General features: G+C 39.0%; 1 long non-coding RNA gene across 1 annotated transcript in view; it reads left to right on the top strand.

Moving 5' to 3' along the window:
* Positions 1 to 20775, top strand: part of LOC132530878 (uncharacterized) — a 30892-nt gene extending 10117 nt beyond the window's left edge. The window contains exons 3-4 of the long non-coding RNA XR_009543939.1: positions 17007 to 17138; positions 20603 to 20775. This is a non-coding gene — a long non-coding RNA (uncharacterized LOC132530878). The remainder of the gene's footprint in view (positions 1 to 17006; positions 17139 to 20602) is intronic.
* The last annotated feature ends 382 nt before the right edge of the window (positions 20776 to 21157 follow it).

The raw sequence follows: 21157 nt of genomic DNA, 5'->3' as shown, positions 1-21157 counted from the left end.
AATTGGCAGTTCAGAAAAGGAGAAAGACTATGTGATTGATTCAGGGAGATGTTGGGTTGAAGGAAGAAAGTTTCTAAGAAGTGGAATTAAAGGAAGTCCTAATCATATATCCTTACTAAAGTAGGGATAGACCAGATGTCTTAATCATTTAGGCTGCTATAACAAAGTACTATAGGCTAGGTGGCGTGTAAACAACAGAAATTTATTTCTTATAGTGCTAGGGGCTGAAAGTCTGAGATCAGGGCGCTAGCATGGTTGAGCTTGGTGAGAGCCCTCTTCCCATTTGCAGACTGCCGACTTCTCACTGTATCCTCATATGATGGAAAGAAGGCAAGAGCTCTCTGGAGTCCCTTTTATAAGGGCACTAAGACCATTCATGAGAGCTCCACCTTCATGTCCTAATTACTTTCCAGAAGCCCCACCTCCTAACACCATCACTTTAGGGGTTAGGATTTAAACATATGAATTTTGGGGGACACAAACATTCAATCCATTGCATCAGCCCCCCTCCACACAAAAATGGAAACAAACTAAAAGGCAGTAGAAGAAAAGTTGGATAAATTATGGCATGTTCAAATAATTGAATATTACATAACCTTTAAAGGAATAAAATGGATCCAAAGCAGTGACTTCAAAAAGTATCCATGTTAAATTAGAAAGATACAAAAAACATTGTAGATAAATATATCATAATTGTATTTTAATAAATAATATAAGTTGATACCCATATATCTATATAAACATGGAAAATATTTGGAAAGGATGTGTACCCAGCTGCCAACAGTAGTGGTCTCCAGGGAAATGGGGATGAGAAAAGGAAAAGTGTTTTTTAACTCCTTGCTTCCTGCGATTTTAAAGAGGGGTGGTGACATTAGAATAACATTTGCACTTTTAATTTAAAATATTTTTCAAACAACATTAAAGAAAACCCTCTCATAAAATGATGAAATAATTTAACTTTATATGATCAAATACAGAGTTTAGTATTCACTCAAAAGAAGAAAACACCATAAACTAACATATTTGCTATGATAATTTTTTGGATTGGTATTTAAAGGCTGAAGCAAAAACACTTTCTCAAAATGTGATACTGATTTCAAGGTAAATGGAGGATTTTTTTTTTTTTTTGCTGAAATTTGGAAGATGAGGCCAGTAATAGGTTAGAGAGTAATTTAAAACAACTGGAACTCAATCAGAAACTTAATTCGCTGAGATGAACCTCTGTGTTATGGAGTATTGGTTGCTTTAACCAATGAGCTAGAAGTGACCTTGGTGATTTATTTGGTAGTAATTTTTATTTGAAGTACTGTATATCTTTTAAAATATATCTATGTTAGTCAGTGTTCTCCAGAGAAACAGAAACATCAGGAGGTAGCTATAGACATGTTTATTTGGGGGAATTGGCTTACGTGATTATGGAAGCTGAGAAGTCCCACAATCTGCCATCTGCTAGCTGGAGACCCAGGAAAGCCAGTTGCTTAATTCAGTCTGAGTCCAAAGGCCTGAGAACCAGGGGAGTGGATGGTGTAAATCCCAGTCCAAGGGCTGAAGAATATGAGATGTCCCAGCTCAAGCATGAGGCCCGGGAAAAAGAGTGAATTCCTTCTTCCTCTCCCTTTTGTTCTATTCAGGCTCTCCATGGATTGGATGAGGCCCACTCACATTAGGGAGGGCAATCTATTTCACTGAGTTCATCGATTCAGATATTAATCTCATTCAGAAATACCCTTCACAGAAACACCCAGAAATAATGTTTAGTCAAGCAGTGCAGTCAAAAGACACATAAAATTAACTGTCACAATATGCAAGTTAGTAATTAGTGAATAGTTAATAAGTATGTCTATTTTTTATAAAAAGTTATTTTATATGGAAGGCTTAGAAGCGAGATGCTGCAGTTAGCAAAAACACAGCTAGCTTCCAAGTTAAAAATTATTTATTAGAATTTCATTGCAGGTGACCGATTCCTTTTAAAATATAAAGGCTCCTGGGCTTCCCTGGTGGCGCAGTGGTTGAGAGTCCGACTGCCGATGCAGGGGACATGGGTTCGTGCCCCGGTCCGGGAAGATCCCACATGCCGCGGAGTGGCTAGGCCCGTGAGCCATGGCCGCTGAGCCTGCGCGTCTGGAGCCTGTGTTCCGCAACGGGAGAGGCCACAACAGTGAGAGGCCTGCGTACCGCAAAAAAAAATAATAATAATAAAATAAAATAAAATATAAAGGCGCCTGTATTTATACACTAGTTAAAGTAATGTAAATAACTAAACCAACCTTCTTAGATTGAACTTTGGGGTCTAAATGTATTAATAGAAGTGTTAAGGAATAGGAAAGCCCTAAATAGGGGACTTGAAAAGCTTTAGGGTACAAGAGTCCTTGAGGACTGAGAGTAGATGGAAGAAGTATTTGTAAATGGAGGTAAGATGTCAGTGAAAAGACCTGAGAGCTAATACCTTACTCATGGTGTTAGAGGTAGTTGAGCAAGTCAGAACCTCAGCCCAGAGTCTATTCAGTGGTCGCTGGCCCCATCTTGAGGCCAGAGGGAGAATATAAGGAAAAGAGGAGACTGGAGCATAACAAGTCCCTCCCCTAATCTTCTCCCACCCCATCTGTATTAACAGCTACCAATGCAGAATAAAATAATATATGCAGAACGTACCCTCTCAGAACCTGGAAGTATGCTGAAATGAATTGAATACCAACTACTTATTGAGCACTTCCCAGTAAGTAAGTGTAGGTGTGGAGGCTTCCAGGATAAAGACACTGTTCCTGCTCGAGAGATTATCCAATGGGATGGAGGACATTACACTGAAGTTTGAAAAGGTGAATGTTAGGCATGTTTTACCAAGTACAGTCTGAGTGCTGAGCACAGGGGAAAGACCTAGTGATTGCCTGGGGGGTTTGGAAAGAGTTTTATAGAAGAGGGGACACGAGCTGGGACTTGAAGGAAGAAGAAAGGTGTTAGAGGAGAGGATGGGAAATGGGCAAGTATAGACAAAGTTGAGTGGCATGGGCAGGGGGGAGAAGGGGGAGGGAAGAAGGCTGGAATGTGAGTTGTGCTGTATTTGGGGGGCTTTGAGGCTCACTGTGAAGTACTGTGTTCTGCCATCGGCGTCCTATTGAACTCTAACAGCATGCATTTATTTTTTCCTGTTTAAAATTTGCCGACTTTATCCCAAACATTTTTTAATTTCAGGGTCTTTATATAAGATGAGATGTGATTCAATGGCTAAATTAGCCAGTGTGTAGAAAGGGAAGGCAGGAAACTCCACATGGAAAATAAAATATAACTGCCTTAATTTAAATATTTAAACAAGAAAAGCTTTTAGGTTTTCAGAAAACAATAATTTATCTCCTGGAAATTGGTATGTTTTTTGATACCATTAGTTTCAGTTATTTTTCAATGCATGACTAAACCCTGGAACAGAACAATTTTAACTCAAAGCTACAAATGGATTTACTTAAGGGGAATAAGAGAATTGGAAGCTGCATTTTATTTTCATTCTAAAAATAGCTAGAACATTATCATTAGAAACCTCTTTAGAAGTGGAATTCCATAAACTAGGACTCCACTGATGAAAAATTTTCCATAATCTCATCAGTTTTGCTTTTTCTTAGCAAACCATCTCTTCATGATTATTGTAAACCAATGATAAACAAGGTATATTAGAGTTATACTTACAATGTGTAAGACAGATAAACCCTTTCATTCAATCTCATCATCTTGGAAACATTTTTTCAGTAAAGAAATATTTCTGAAATCTCTAGTATGTTCTAGGTACTGGGGATATAGCTTTGAATAAGGCAGGCCAAATCCCTGACTATTAGGAGTTTACTTTCTGGTGTGCAGAGAGAGACAATAAATATAAAAACTTATAAAAAGGTAATCGGGGTGACTGTTAAATGCTCTAAAGAAAGTCAGTTTCAAAAGTGATTAAGGCTGGGACTTCCCTGGTGGCACAGTGGTTAAGAATCCGCCTGCCAATGCAAGGGATACAGCTTCGATCCCTGGTCCGGGAAGATCCCACATGCTGCGGAGCAACTAAGCCCATGCACCACGACTTCTGAAGCCTGCGCACCTGGAGCCCATGCTCCGCAACAAGAGAAGCCCGCACACCACAAAGAAGAGTAACCCCTGCTCGCCGCAACTAGAGAAAGCCCACGCGCAGCAAAGAAGACCCAATGCAGCCAAAATAAAAAAAAAAGTGATTAGGGCTAAAGTAGTAAGAAGAGGCCTTTGTGTGGAGGTGATTTTTGAGTTAGAACTGAATGGTGAGAACGTGGGAAAAGCATTATTAACAGAAGGAACAAAAGAGCTAAGATTGAGACAAGTCTAATCAACAAAGAGTAGGTGTCTTGAGTAGTAAACTAACTTTACTGAGGAGGTGAAGTCAGAGAGGTGGGGTAGGCAGACCATGCAAGGCTTTGACGGCTGTAAGGAAGCTGGATTCTATTCTGTGATGAGAACCTCTGAGTTTTTGGTAGGGTAAGGATGACATAATTGGATTCATGCTTTGGAAAAATCATTTGGGGATGTTACCATTTTTACCTGGGGTTTTTCTTTGGTGTTATTAAGTCTTTTAGCTAATGCAGCAGCTACAGCAGCATGTATTTAAGTTACTTTAGAATGTGAGTGAGTTGCTTCCTTTTTCCTAAATGAGCCAGAAGACATTATAAGCAGAGAAGACATAATTCATAAATATATAGATGTAGATAGATCTAGATTAGGTATAGGGATAGGGGTAGAGATAAAGACAGAGATGAGACAGAGACAGAGAGATGAGGGAGGTTCCTCTCATTCAACTTGTACCGAATAAAATCTCCAAAATTTGAACAAAACCATTCACAACTCTTTTTTTTCTCACCTAAGAGGTCCAAGGTAATCTTTCAGTGGATATCTTTAATAGTTATTAATGTCGAAATAAGTTCCATAGTATACTGTGAATACTGAAGTTGAGAAAGTAAAATTAACATGGTCTAAAAGAAAGTTAGCACATTTTGCTGTTTTCTGAGATTGCTAGTGTTTTGGCAGTGGTTGGCTCTGGGCAGGCATAATGTGGAACATCACATGGAAATCGAGTTGTGGAATTTTCATAAACTGCTGGTCTGCTAATAATTTGCTTTTGTTCAAACCATTTATTTTTAATTTGGCAGTTATTCCTAAATCTTAGCCCAGAAAAAAAAGTGTAAATTTTTCTTAGGAAGATGTGTACAGTATTAAGAAAGTGTAGACACGCCTTCACATCTTTCAGAAAGACATTTTATTCAGACTAAACTACTGCAGAGGTTGCTGTAGTCCTTTGGGACCTCAAGTCACAATTAGAGAACAAGTGAAAGTAATAGAGTCATGTTTGAATAGTAAGTTTCAAGTAGTACATTTTAAGTGGCTGTTACTATTTTGGGAATCTGAATATTCCTTAATAGTACAATACTCATTTCATGCCATATTTGAATATTATTTTCATACAAATGCAAAAATGAAAACAAAAAAGTCCAACTTCAAATGTGCAAGTTCCTTTAACTTCTGAATATATAAGTTTTTCACTTTTTGATCAAATTCCACATGAGTGAAGAGCTGGGAATTTTTAGAATTCAGAGGGTCCAGGTACAACATTTGCAATTGCTTAATATGCTTCATTACATATATTTATCTTATCTTTCCCTTCCTGCTGAAGATCTACTTTGCAAGAATGTTTTCCTGACTATTCTGCCGCAGGCTATCAAGTCTAAAAAAATGAGGTTTTTGGCCTTCTACTAACTTGCTAGTGTCAAAGAACTATTGTCCTTCCCCCATTCCTCCCACCCTTTGAATTTAAGTCCAAAATAAATGAATGGTAACAAGTTTTCTTCACTGCTTTTTAGTGTAGAGTTCCAGTTCAGAAAAAGTTCTGTTCAAGAATGAATTCCAGCAGTGTTCCTATTGCCAACAGGCAGCATTAAAGTCTTGGAATATGGAAGTAAGCCAGAGTAAATCCTGCTCTATTTGAGTGAAGTAGTTTATATATGATAACATATGATTATGATTCTTAATGCAAACTTCATGGCCATCTTTTCTTGGGTTAAATGATGAGTGATTATGGGCAGCAAACTTAAAGGTGAAATCATCCCAAGTACGATTTTAATTCAGATACTGTGCAAATACAAAATATGGAGCAAGGTCCTAAGAGATAGAGCATTCTTTGGTTGTAGAATGGTAGTTGGATTACTGAAGTGGTCAGGCTGAAGGTTTTGGAGTGGCCGTAAGTGCCAGCATAAAGAGGGAGACAGCAGACAAACTGTTCTGGGGCAGGCTTCTCCCTTGGAGGTCAAAGGCCGTCCTGAGGACCCACCTGGAGAGGGAGTCTTGTTCCGCTTCTTCCCTGGAGATGGCCAGGCCTTCCTGAAATCCCTGGCCTTAGCCATGTGGAGCTAGACTGTGTAACTCACCGTTTCAGGAGCAGGGAGGTCAAGTCCTGCTCAGGGTCATGCTCATTCAATATGTTTCTGTGTTACCTCTTCTATTAAATGTCTATGTGTCGCAAGAGGGAAGAACTGTATTATTCTGTTCTTCATACATTCAACCTTGATTTTCCAATCTCTTCTCCACTTCACACCCAGAGAGACGTGATAAGTAGTAGCTGATTAGTTCACATCCTTAGTTAACCAACCCCCCGCCTCCACACCTGCCCAGTGGCTGATTATCTCTTAGGGTAAAGACCTCACTGCTGGCCCTCTCTCTCTCCCTTCTAGCTACAGTGAAGGCTTTCACTTGCACGTTTAGGCAAAGTTCCTTCCTGCCTTGGGTCCTTTTTGTGCAGTTTGCTTTGCCTGGAATTCTCTCTACCCCATCCTCTCTGCCTTCCTCACCCTTTTCACCCGGCTACCTCCTACTCACCCTCTCATCTCAACTCACAAGTCTTCCTCTTGTGAGGAAGGGAAGACTTCCTTGAGCCTCTACACCAAGTCGGACCCTCCCCCTCCTTATACACCCTCACTGCACTCTGTATCCCCATTTGTAGCACTTAACAATTGTAGTTAATTATTAATTTAATATGTTTCCCTTGGAAGATTGTAAATGCAATGATGACATCGAATATGTCTGTTAATTGCCAAACTTTAAGAACCTAGCACAGCATCTGGCACACTGTAGACATTCAATATATATTTCTTGAATGAATGAATAAACGATGAGCCAACAAATGACCAGCTGGATGGTCTGATTCTTTTTTGCACACTCCCTCCCAACCCCCCAATGTGAGGGACAGGACAGTAGGAGACTGTCCTGGGGGGACCGGTGTACGTGATGGGTCCTATAAGGCTTAGAACAGTGAGGGTGGAGGAGGGCTGATGCAGAGAGGGGCTGATAAGCCTCCTTTTATTAAAAAAATAAATTTATTTATTTTATTTATTTATCTTTGGCTGCATTGGGTCTTCGTTGCTGTGTGCGGGCTTTCTTTAGCTGTGTCGAGCGGGGGCTACTCTTCGTTGCAGTGCACGGGCTTCTCATTGCGGTGGCTTCTCTTGCTGCAGAGCACAGGCTCTAGGCACACGGGCTTCAGTAGTTGTGGCACAGTAGTTGTGTCTTGCGGGCTGTAGAGCGCAGGCTCAGTAGTTGTGGCGCACGAGCTTAGTTGCTCCGCGGCATGTGGGATCTTCCCAGACCAGGGATTGAACTCATGTCCCCTGCATTGGCAGGCGGATTCTTAACCACTGCACCACCAGGGAAGTCTAAGCCCCTTTTTGTAGAGGCAGTTACAATTCAGGAGGGCCAGAGATCAAATAGCCAAAACCATATCCTGAAGGAGAGTGAGGGCTTTGGATTAAATGGTGAGCCAGGCCTGTAATGGTTGCTAAGGGATAAAATCAAGCAAAGAGCCAAAGATGCTGAAGTGAGGAGAAGTGAGTCAAAACAGGAGAAACCAAGGTCCTCTCAGTAGTTCCAGATGTAATTGTGCCAAAGCCTGGGGAGTCTTCTGTGAGCTCACTCACATATTCATGGGTGGAATGTTCATTTAAAGGTGTCAGTCTAGGTTGCAAAGTATTTACCCCTACTTTTTAAATACACTTCCACATTTCCTCATCTGAAACCTTTACAGTCCCATGAGTTGGATAGTCAGAGTTTTTCGGTTTTTAGAAAGGAGGTATATAGGGCGGATATACCATGAATTGAGTACTACACAGTGAGTTCTGAGGCAGCACTTCTTAATTATCAAATACATTAATAGGCATGTGGGGAAAAGTATGAATATTCACAGTGACTGGGATAAATAAACACTATCGAGAGCCTCAGGATCACTTCAGGTCAAGTTTTGCTGCCAAATGAGATACAAAAACATCTTCAGAGTTTTTTGGATTTGGAAATTCTGGATGGGGAATCGTGAACCTGGTACAAAGCTTCGTTCCTCTGGCACCCTGTTAATTCCTGTTTGATTCTCAGCAACAGGGGAGGAGCCGACCTGATCTGCTCAGGGCTTCCTCGTTTCTGCAGGGAAATCCCCAGAGTCCTCCCAGCCCTCATCTGCCTGGAAGAAAACTTGGCCACCCCTTCCCTTTCCCTTAAGCTACTATGAGATGGTTGTCAGTCTACAATCCGTAATAAGTATCTGCTGTGTACAGGGCTCAGTTGGGACATGGAAAGCTAAGCAGAAGATAGACTATTTAGGTTTATTCTTCTTTAGGTAATCCTTCTCCATCCTAGACATCTCACCTGAGCTCTGTGTCTTATTTCCAACTGCATAATACATAGATCTACTTAGCACTCAAAAGCAAAATTGGTTATCCTCCTTCAACCTAGAATCAAACAAAGGACAAAATCTATTACTTATAATCCTTGTCACCATCCATTGAATGGCCCAAGCTAAAATCAAACTTTCATTTCTATACTTTTCACACATAATGGGCTCTAAATGCTGTTGAATTTCCCATGTGGGCCCCCTTCTCTCCCATCTCACTAAGGCTTCATCACCTCAAGGAGGCCTGTTTCCAGGTCTCCTCTCTGCCCCTTATTTTATGCTGTCTCTTACCCATACACCTCCTTCTCATTGACCTTAGTGATTTTTCAATAATAAGGTATTTTTAACATACTGTTTAAAACTGTCAATGTCGTAAAAAATAAAGGCTGAAGAACTTTGCAGATTAAAGGACATGAAAGAGACAAGAAAATAAAACACAATTCATGGTCCTGGATTTGGTTCTACAAGATAAAAATTGTCATATTATAAAGGTCATTATTAGGACAATTGACAAAATTGGAATTACATGGATTAAAATTTCCTGAATTTGAAGATTGTAATTCGGTAATAAAAGAGAATGCCTTCGTTCTTGGAAAATACACACTGAACTATTAAGGGGTAAAAGGATTAACTACTCTCAATTAGTTCAGAAAAAAAATGTGTGTATATACATGTGAGTATATATAAATGTGTATGTGTGTATACATACACATGCATATCTATATGTCTATTTCTGTATGTCTATATAAATAATACATATGTTATACAGAGAAAGAAAAGAGAAAAATAAAGCAAATGTGGCAAATAGTAATAATTGGTAAATCAGGGTAAAGGGTAGACAGGGGTTCTTTGTACCATTCTTGCTTTCTCTAAGTTTGATATTATTTCATCCTAAAAACTTATAAAAATTCAATTTTTAAATAGTAAACGTGTATTACTTTTATCCAAACACCAAACTTTATTGATAACACACACATACACACACACACAATTTCATCAGCTTCCCGCTGCCCATGTAGAGAAATTTTAAGCTCCTCAGCATCATGCTCAGGACTTCCTATAATCTGGTCTCAAATGACTTTTCTACCTCACTGTTTCCTTTCCCTATGGGTACTCATTCTATCCATGACGAAATGATCACCACTGTCGAGGTCCTCTTCTTATATCCAGCCATTCCCCTAAAACTTCATCTGTATGCCTAATAGGTTTCTAACTCTAAACTATATTCTTTTTGGTATTCCCACCCGTGTCCTGCAGCTGTGCTCCTACCCCAGTTTTCCTGATCTCAGTCCATTCACCCAGTTGTTCACAACAAAAAACCTGGGAGTCATCCTTTATTTCCCTCTTTTTTTTTATTACTGGCATTCAGTCCACCAACAGCTTTTTTTTGTCCTAAATGTGTACACTTCTCACAATATTTATCAAACCCACTCTATTTATAGATGTAGATAAGATAGATAGATAGATGATAGATAGATAGATAGATAAATAGATAGATAGATAAAGATACACCACCATCAACTCTTGCCTGGACTTCAGCAAGACGCGTATCCTGGTTCTACTCATCCCCTTCATAGTGTCCTTTCCACACACAGCCAGTGTGAGCTTTCCAAAACATGAATCAGAACGTGTAATTCTTTTTTACAATGGCTCTCTCCATGGCTTCCTTAGAACAAGTCCAAGTGTGCCCTATGGCCACAGGGCCTTTGTGCCCCACGCTGCCTGTGCCTCCAGCCTCAGCTCCAGTTTCCTTCCATCTGGCTGGGTGTGCTCCCAACCACGGTGTCTTCTGGCTGTTCCCCCAGTGTGCCAAGCCCTTTCCTGCCTCAGGTCTTTACATGTGCTGCTCCTTCTGTCTGGAATGCTCTTCCTTAGGCTTTTGCATGTCTGGCCCTTCACATTATTCGTGTCTTACTCAAATACCACCTTCTCAAAGCCTGTCCTGACCAATATATCTGGAAGAGAACCCACAACCTTGCCATTTACTGTTCCCTTGTCCTGCTTTATTTTCTTTACATCATTTGTCACAATCCAAAACCATATCTTTTTTACATGTATGTTCATTTTCATAATGTGTCTCTCTCCCATCAGGATATAAGTATCCTGAGGCAGGGACCTGGACATCTAGCTCACTGCTATATTCCTAGTACCTAAAACAGTCAGTGAAATGCAGTCAAAATAAAGAGAGAGACAAGAAAAGAGAGAGAAAGACAGAGCTTTGTTTCCAGCTCAGAGTCTGTTCCATTCCAGCAGGCTGTGCTGACAATTTCATGTTTGTAATTTTTTGCTTGTAACAACAAAAGATTGGCAACAACCCAAATGCCTATCAATAGAGGACTATTAAAAACACCATGGAACATGCATACAATAGAAAAAAAAGCCACCTGTATAAAAGAATGAAAAAGATCACAATGACCTATCTCTAAAATAAAATGAAAAGAGTAAGTAGCAGACCTGTGCTCTGACCATCTGCCTTCCTGTCTCTGGGCCTTTACTCATGCTGCTGCTTCTCTCTGAAATGCACTTCTCCAGACCTTTTCACTCTCTGTCAAATAGCACTTCCCAGAGAATGTACCCCAACAAACTATTTAAAATATCTTTTACACCCCCTCATTCATTAATCTCTTGCCTTACTTTACTTTTCTGCGTGGTAATTATCATCCAAAATCATATTATTTACTCATACATTTATGTATTTTTTTAAATTGTTTGTCTCTCCTACAGGAATGTAATCACCATGAGGGCAGGGACCTTGACAGTTTTATTTGCTGCTGCATTGTCAGGGCCTAGAACAGTGGCTGGCGGAAGTTAGAAACAAGAAATGAGATAGAAAGAGGTAGAACTGAGTTTTCTAAGTCAGTTTCTGTTTGATTCTAGAGTATATCAACCACCACAATGAGCTATCCCTCATTTTTAAAATCTTCTGTGTTAGGACCTTAGTGCTTTCAGTCTGAAAAGGACCTTAGAGATCATCTAGTCCAAGTTTTGATTTTGCAGAAGAGATGACTGAGCTGAGAGCTAGGTGATGTGTGGAGGTCCAGGGAATGTGGGGTTCAGGGATGAGAGGACTTTTTTTTCTTTTACTTTTTCAGCTTTGGAGTATGTAATGTATTACATTTTTGTTTTAACTACATAAATACATTTTGAAAAATACCAGTAAGATGGTAACCAGTTCAATAATTCGGGCATAAACACTGTAAGGGTTTGGAGGAACGTAAGTCGCTATGGGCACAGTCACTGGTCAGAGCAGCCTTCCTGAAGGATGACATAGCTGGTCCTTAAAGGACAGAAAGGATCTGATGGTGAAGAGGAAGGAGCATTTCAGGAAAGCACTGAAGGAGTAAGGAGTGGTTGGTGGGGGGCCAGGGGTAATCCAGGTATAGGAGGGAGACTCTAAGAGGAGAAACCTATTGCCATCTGTAATATGGTTTACTCTGGAAATAGAAACTGGAACATCAATCTATAAATCTTTAAAGACAGTAATGGAGAAACTTACTCTCTTATGTTTTTCTGGTTTATATACATTAACCTTTTTTTTTTCTTTTCTGTAGACAGAATATGTATGCCAAACAGCAGTTACAGATTATTATGGATTGAATTGTGTTAAAAAAAATATGTTGATGTCCTAACCCCTAGTACCTCCAAATGTGACTTTATTAGGAGGTGGAATGTTGCAGATGTAATTAGTTAAGATGAAGTCATACTGAGGTAGGGTAGGCCCCTAAGCCAGTATGACTCATGTCCTTCTAAAGAGACAGCCCTGTGAAGACAGAGGCAGAGATTGGAGTTATCTGCCAAGGAACATCTGGGGCTACCAGAAGCTGGAAGAGGCAAAGAATGGATCCTCCCTGGAGGCTTGGAGGGAGCACAGTCCTGCCAACACTTTGATTTTGAACTTCTAGACTCCAGAATTGTGAGACAATACATTTTTATTGTATTAAGCCACCCAGTTTATGGTACTTTGTATGGCAGCCCTGGAAAAATAATATATAGTTTGCACTTTTACAACCCAATTTTTAAATGAAGCCAAACCATAGTAAATCATCACACTGCTTTCTAAATGGGTTTATGCAGCACTTGGTGAATTTGATTAGAGCTCTCCCTATATCTTTTTGTTGGTTAGTAATAATGATTGCTTACATAACACCCATAAATGTGTGAGCGTCTTTAACTGCTCTTTGCACATAAATCCTTTATAAGTTAATTGCAAGCAGAGGTGGAGTAATTCAAGCCACAAAGAGTGAATAACCACCAGATTCAGACATAGGCCTTCTGTTTTCGTTTTCTAGTTGAAAAGCTCAAGTTTCAATAGGCTTTCTTTTCCTTTTCTCTTAGTTGAAGCATTAATTTCTGTGTATAGTTGATCAAATGATTTAGTTATTGCTTTCTTAAAAAGCACAGACTCTAACTTTTTGGCTTTAAGTTCATGAACATGCCTGTCATCTGGTCATTTATTGTACCTACTCTGTTGACTATAATAATAGGTTTAGGACTTACTATCCCAATAACTTTGCTAACTCATATCCTGAATTAGAGATAAAATTCATAGAGAAATTAATGATACATATACGTAAACCCTCCTAGGTACAGAGCAATTTTCTCATGGTTTATATCAAGTTTCGCTTTACTTATCTTTGTTTTCAAGGCTCTCAGCTACTGCCTTGATGATTTCCTTTTCCCCATTTTTTTTCTATCAACGTAATCTCTTATACTAAAACAAGATTTACTATTTTGTCTTTTTCTTTTCCAGTTCATATGCTTTCATAATAAGGATCAAAAAAAATTTTGCTGTGTTATCATAAGACAGAACAAATTAGGTTTTTCAAATAGATTCTAGTATGAATTGCAACATGTTTAAATTGATTGCCCCTCCTTACTTTACTCAACTTCAAATTTAATTCTTAATTAATTTTTTTTTTTTTGTGGTACGCAGGCCTCTCACTGTTGTGGCCTCTCCCGTTGCGGAGCACAGGCTCCGGATGCGCAGGCTCAGCGGCCATGGCTCACGGGCCCAGCTGCTCCGCGGCATGTGGGATCTTCCTGGACCGGGGCACGAACCCTTGTCCCCTGCATCGGAAGGTGGACTCTCAACCACTGCGCCACCAGGGAAGCCCTTTTTTTTTTTAAGACTTGAGGGTCATGGGAACAAGTTTGAGCTTAGTCACATCATATGGATTTTAATCTTTATAGTTATCTTGTAATGCAAACAAATATTAGTTATTCTAATAAAGGGTTAGAAGAAATGTTTGGACGTCTCATAAGAGTTTGACTCAGATAAGTTATTCCAATAATACATTTTCTCCTCTTCAATTATTGCTTTCCTTCTGGTCTCCTGTAAGCTTCTTAAGTTCCATCTGACTCTTAAATGCTTTAAAGTAATGCTCTGGCTTAAATATATTAGGGGAAATCATCAGATTTGCTTTATTCACAAGATCTTACCATTTTATTTGAGGGAGATTTTAATAATTATTGTTTTATATTAAATGGTATCAAAAATACATTTTGTAGTTTCCTTTTACATTTTCCTTAGTCATTCTTTACTGATTCATAATATAAATGGAGAACAGTAGATAGCCCCTCAGTGACTGTTATAAGGAGTCTTAAAGAATTGGCTGGTGCTACAAACAAGATGAGTTCTTTTAGCGCTTTATCTTCCATGTCCTTAGGGATGCCAAATAAAAGTTGCATTTAGCAATATTTGCTTCTGATATATGGCACCAGCAAGAGCTCCGTTCAGGTACAGGAATCTGTGTCAAGAGGCAGGTTCTGGCCCCATTGTTTTAGCATCTGTCTTGCAGCCCCAGACTGAAATTCTTCTAGGAGTGAGCTGAGGGAGGTGACGTGAGGGTAGCCTGGATTTGCCTCCTGTCTTCTCCTCTCTTAGTTACTTGGGCAGATTCCTCCCCCTCTCTGGATATCAGTTTCCTCATTGGTAAAATAAGGAAATGGCAGATAGCATTTGTTGAACATTTTGTGCCTGGCACGGTTCCAAGCACCTTACATATAAGATCTGTTTAATCTTCACATACTCTCTCAATCCCCCTCCCCCACCAAAGTGTCCTTGCTCTAGAATGTAAACCTCACAGGGCAGGGATTCCATCTGTTTTGTTCACTGGTACCTCTGGAACAGAGCCTGGCACTCAACAAATATACACTGGATATTGAATAAATGAGGTACAGAGACATTAAGTAATTTACTGATGCTCATGAAGCTAGTAAAAGGGACTGAGGAATTGATCCCAGGCTGTTTATCGCCAGAACCCATACTCTAAAGCACTATGTTATACTGCATAAAATTAGGTAACTGATAGCTTCCAAAGCCATGTCTCATAATGCTGGTTTCACATCAGAATTATATCTGGTGCTTTAAAAAATACTGATGACACTATCCCCCATTAAACACTCTGATTCTCCTTTAGTGGGTTTGGAGTCACTACATTCTGTCTGAAAATTTCAAGTGCACTGAATTACATCTAAAGTTGAGACTCAATGCTTAAAGTTTATATCAATAAATCTCTTAATTTTATAAATCTTAGAAATTTATTCTGAAAGTAGTTCAGACTGAGTCTGGAAAATAGAAGGTCAAATGGGAGACAGTAGGACCAAAGCCTGCTTCTGAGTTAGGTTCATTATCCGGCTCATGGTTGGGTTCATGGTTGAGATCATGGATCTTTCTACAAAGACTTTCCAACTGGTCCTAAATGTTACATCAGATTGGCCTGTGACTCATAACTAGAGACTTTCTATAGGCTGATCATTAACTTATAATGATCTACGTGATTTAAAATCAGTGGTGTAACCATTAGTGATTTAACCATCTGCCTGAATACCCTATTATATAGAATATACTATGTCTTGTCTACAAGGAATTCAATAATCTTGCACCAGCAAAGGAATGAAATTACTACCCTAATATCCCAGTAAGAAGATAACAGTGATAAGGAAAGTTCTGATAGAAAATGTTATCATTGTTTTTATCAAAATAGTAATTCATAATTTTCAAGTTTATACTTCCATTTCAGATATCTGTGTCTAACAATAAATGGACAGCAACCCTCCCCTGGGGCTGGACTTAAGAAATTGTTTTTTACACAGTTTTCAATTAATGATCCACGCTCTACTAGATAAACAGAATTTTTGAAAAGTACTTTTTGGTGAAGCATTATCCCTTCAATTTATCAGATAATCTTTACCACAACAGTGCAATCAAATATAGAGCTGAATGACCTGAAATAACATCCAGCCCAGGAAGACTGGTATTTGATTGTGCTGTAGGTGACTTCCTGAAACTAATTACACTAACCAATGTGTTTAAAAGTGCCTGTGAAATTGATTGAGCTTCTTAAGAAAAAAAGTACTGTGCAGATATCTTAACTCATTTACTTCTAAAAATTCTGTTAGTTTACGTTAGTATAAATTATACAAAAAGTGGATGCCAATTCAGGATTAAATGTGCAAGAAATTATTAGGATAAAAGCCCGTGACAGAAAACGGAGAGGGAAAATGGGGAATGTGAAATGAAAATCTGATCATATCTTGGTCTTACTTAAAATCCTACAATGCCTTCTTGTGGCCCATAGAGCATATGCAGTACCTTGAACATGGCCTGTAAGGCTCTGCCTGATTCACTTACCTTCTCAACCTCTTTTGATTCTTTCCCCTTCACCTTCTTCACTCCAGACATGTTGGTAAACTCCTAGCTTCTTGAAAATGTCCTTCTCTCCTGTTCACTGGCCTTTGCACTTGATAGTCAGTCCCTACCTTTTCATAGAGTAGCTAAATCTTACTCCACCTTCACATCTCAGTTTAATCATGACTTCTTCTGGGTACTGTCTCCGACGCTCCATCAAATTCCTTGCCCCTTTCATCATTTTTGATAAAACCTAATGCACTGTGTTGCAACTGGGGGAGATAGATGGACTCCTGAAAGTTAAGATGTTTAGGGCTTCCCTGATGGAGCAGTGGTTGAGAGTCTGCCTGCCAATGCAGGGGGCACAGGTTCATGCCCCGGTCTGGGAAGATCCCACATGCCGCGGAGCGGCTGGGCCCGTGAGCCATGGCCGCTGAGCCTGCGTGTCCGGAGCCTGTGCTCCGCAGTGGGAGAGGCCACAACAGTGAGAGGCCCGTGTACCACAAAAAAAAAGTTAAGATGTTTATACGACTTCTGTTTTGTCACAGTGTGATGCTCTGATACGTGTTATGTAATTTTCCTCTGCCTTGCAGTAAAGACCACTACTCTCTGTTTTTATAGTTCTGCCTTGTCAAATGCCAACCCATTTATAATTTGTTGTCTGACTTACAGCATGCATTCAGATATTTTCCTGGCCCATCACTATAGTAACTGGGAGAGAGTCCTCATCCTGAAGGAGCTCAGAGGACACAAAAGCAGAAGGCTGAGAAGCAAGAGCCTACACAGAAGAAAGGAAAATCTGAGGTAAGTTTTCTCTTCAACTCTTTCTGTGAAAGAAAAACCTTTGATGTTTGAAATATCTTAGGAGCTGTTTGTGCCGATGTGATGAAATCTTTTGGAAGTTATTGTGATCTTCTTACTTCTTTAGATCTTGTTGATAATATTTAAATGGTGACAACATAACCCTGTTTGACCATCTGTCCCACTCTCTGCCGTGTACTTTCATCTAGTGCTGTGGCAGTCTAGATGTCTTTTGGCTGCTGCTGAGGTGCCCAAATCCTGACTCACTACAGTCATACTCTGTCTCTCTTGCTTGGCCAAGGAAACTGTTACATTCTCCCTTCATTTGTCAAATGTAGATATTGGGTTCTCCCTAAAATTTACTGCTGAGCATGGGGCATGAATTAGGATGGAGACTTCATGGAAAGAAAAGTGAAATATATCTAAATCTAAATGGGGGAAATAGGGTGTAAGAGCAAAATGAAGCAGAAAATTACTAGACAGGTGAGAAAATAAATATATTTTCCTAAATCCACTCCAGTGGAAAAAGGGAAGGGCCAAATAGAAATATAACCCTAAGTAGACTCTTCAAAATGATGACAGTCAGGGAGTTAGATTTTCATGACGGTTCACATTTACTAAACTGTAGCCTTGAGACTCATGTTGGAGGTCATTTATATGATCTTCAAATATGCAGGCCTTCTACGTAGGCCTTATCACTTCAGGGAAAATGGATTGGTGGATTCTAAAGGGGTTTACAGTGCAGATAGTAAGAAGAGGAAAGAACAGGGAAAAGTTAGGGAAAGGTATCTTCAGCTGGTATAGTGCCATCTTCTCCAGAACAGACGCTGTTTTCCTCAGTTGCCTAGTTACCCAGCACAACGCAAAGAGTAATCTATTAGCTCTTAGGTACTAAAAGAGGTGAGTCAAAGACTTCAGGAGATTATCTCCTAGTAGAAAATTAAAATAGGTGTTTCATGGATTTCTCCCTTTCTTCCATCACAAGGTGAAACAGGTAAGAAAGAGGAGGAGGGTTAGGTTAAGGGACAGGGTTAGAATAAACTTTTAAACTTCCATATGTGACCTGGAGAGCTTATAACTGACCCTGAATGATCTTGTATGGTGTTGGGGTTCCAGAAAAGGTAGAATTCGAGGAAGATGGATTTTATCATCAGGATCTTGGACAAATGATTTGCTGGAAGAACCATAACTGGTGTCCAAGGGATAGAAATCATTGGGATTACAGGGTATTTAGAGTTTAGAACTTTAAAGCATTCTCATAATACTTGACTACAGAATGCTCCCAGTAAGTATTTCTATTTGTTATCAATGGGCCCATTATTGGTGTATGCTTCATACCTCATTGGCCATTTTACATAGTTTTTAGAAAATGCCTTATTGTATACTTTATCTGCCTAATTTTGAGGATGATTGAAACCATTATGTGTGTTATTAAGAAATTATGTTCTTACACAAGAAGCTTAGAGACATGGCTGCTAAAGTCAGACTCTTGATTGGCATTTTCACTTCTTTTAGTACAAGTTCAAGTCTGTTCCTCCTCCACGGAGGCCAGAGCAGTATATCAAAGCCAGAAGTACAGCTGGTCATCAGAGTTCAGGTTCTTTCCTGCTTCCCTGTGGGAGGGGTCAAGAATACAAACATCCTCAATTGCTACAGCAGGAGGGAACATTCCTCCATTAACAGAACCAAACAGGAAGCACCAAATAGACATTTCTTCTATTTATTTTGTGACTATGAAGAAACATGTAGTTTAGTTCTTTGAATAAAATTTGTCAGTAAAGCATAGAACACATAAAAGGTGTAGTCATTTTGGTTAAAGTCTGACTGCAAAATGATTTAATGCTGGTTTTCATTTTGCTTCCTACAATTTATGCAATACTACATTCTTAGGATGTTGGAATTTTACCATATCTTAAGTTATTTTTTCTTTTTTAAACTGTGAACCAGCAACTTAACATTTGCTGCAGCCTATTGAGATTCACATTATGATTCTCAAGTTTTTAATTACATTTCCCAGATATTTCCCCTCTAGATCCAAGAGGATGTGCATATATTGAGCAGAATAATTTTGCCTCCCTTCAGTTTTTAATAGGGTTCTGAAAATGACTGATAAGGCCAGGAAATACCTCAAATACTTCAGAGGTTTGTTTGCCTTACCAAAATTTTTAATCTCAGTATATTAGTTGGTTATCCACCCCATTACGTCAGATTAATTCTATTACTTCACTGTCAGTGACAGCAGATAAGAAATTGAGGCAGTGTAATGATTGAAACAAGCCTAATGAAGGAGCAAAAGGAAATATAATTTGTATATTTATGAGTATTTCCAGAAATAGGACAACAAGCCACTTTATTACTCTTATAATTACATGGAATCTCTTAATTCTGAAACATACTGGGCCTGCTGGTTAAAAGGAAAAAAATGTTCCTTGTCAGTTTCCCTCATTATTTTTCTCATCCATCCTGTGGTGTACCAAAGATGGGATGGTGCAAGTGGTCCACCCCTAGTATAGGCAATAAGGGAGTGCTTTGTGTGTAGAAAATTTTAAAGGGTTAAAATAAAATAATGATAATAAAAAGCCTGCTTTTTTTTTTTTTTTTTTTTTTTTTTTTTTTTTGCGGTACCTGGGCCTCTCACTGTTGTGGCCTCTTCGTTGCAGAGCAACAGCCTCCGGGCTTGCAGGCTCAGCGGCCATGGCTCGCAGGCCCAGCCGCTCTGCGGCATGTGGGCTCTTCCCGTACCGGGGCACGAACCCGCGTCCCCTGCATCGGCAGGCGGACTCTCGACCACTGCGCCACCAGGGAAGCCCCAGCCTACTTTTTATTATCACTATGCACTGACAATTCTAAGCAATGCCAATCATACTACTTCTCTCTGAAAAAAAATTTTTTGTTGGTCTAAATTCTAAACAACTGCTGCCATTACTGAAATTTAATAATATATATGTAAGCTGAGAATTACCATTTTTTTGGTTACCTGTTCTTTAACAAACACTGTAGTCTACATGGAAATAAATCTAACTCCTCTGGACGTGGACCCAGCTACACATGTTTATTTCAAGAATAAGCAGCCAAGTTCTGTTTTTTTCATTTTCATAATCACTGTGCTATAATTTAGTTTGAATCTATGTTTAAACACAGGATTATATAGTAGTACCACAGCAGTTAGAGATATGAACTGGGCCTGAGCAAGTTCAAATAATTCGTAACCATTACACACTTTGGAGACTTTTACTGAATATAACAGAAATTTATGATGAATTTTCTGGTGAAGGTATTTTAGTGGAAATTTTTCAACTGCAGAAACATTTGAAAGCTGCTAGAGCTGATCCCAAAGAACAAAGACCTGGACAGTATTGCAGTTTCTGGAAGTTACTATGAAGTGGGATTTTTATGAAACTCTGATAAACTTATCTTTATTTTAAAGCTTTTCTAATTACTTGTGTATCTATTTCTTCATGTGAAAGAAACATTTGAAATTAAAATAGTGTCCTTCAATCAACCATGAGTGAGGCCACACCAGTTCTATTGACCATGACTATGTGAAGATCAATTTGACAAAGCCACTGACATATTTGCAGAAGTGAAGGCTTAAAGCAGAAAGCACAGTGGAGTTATTCATCACCATCACCATGGGGACCAAAATGTAAGTATGAATATTTTTCTCCTTTTTCCAAAAAACACATCAATGTACTTAAATGTATTAAAACTTTATTTTTTTGCATTTATTAATTTTTTATTAGCATTATTATTTATGTAAAATTTAATAAATGAAAATGGGCACTGTCTGCATTTCTTTTCTGGACATAATAATTTTTGTTCATTTTATTTCATGATTATTACTGAAAATATTTTAGGGGGAGAGGTGTTAAAAATGGTCCCTTTCAGGTGTCAAATACACTAGGTATGCCACTGCAACCATCTTTTCATTTTAACTCAAAAGAAATAAAACACATTCTTGATCTTTTTAATAACACAACTTTGTTTTTGAAAATTATGCCAGAAAGCAGTTCATTTTAATA

This window comes from Lagenorhynchus albirostris, chromosome 12 (assembly GCF_949774975.1).
Source record: "Lagenorhynchus albirostris chromosome 12, mLagAlb1.1, whole genome shotgun sequence".
Lineage (NCBI taxonomy): Eukaryota > Metazoa > Chordata > Mammalia > Artiodactyla > Delphinidae > Lagenorhynchus > Lagenorhynchus albirostris.
The sequence above is the reverse complement of the archived record's forward strand: the minus strand, read 5'-3'. Positions and strand labels throughout refer to the sequence as shown.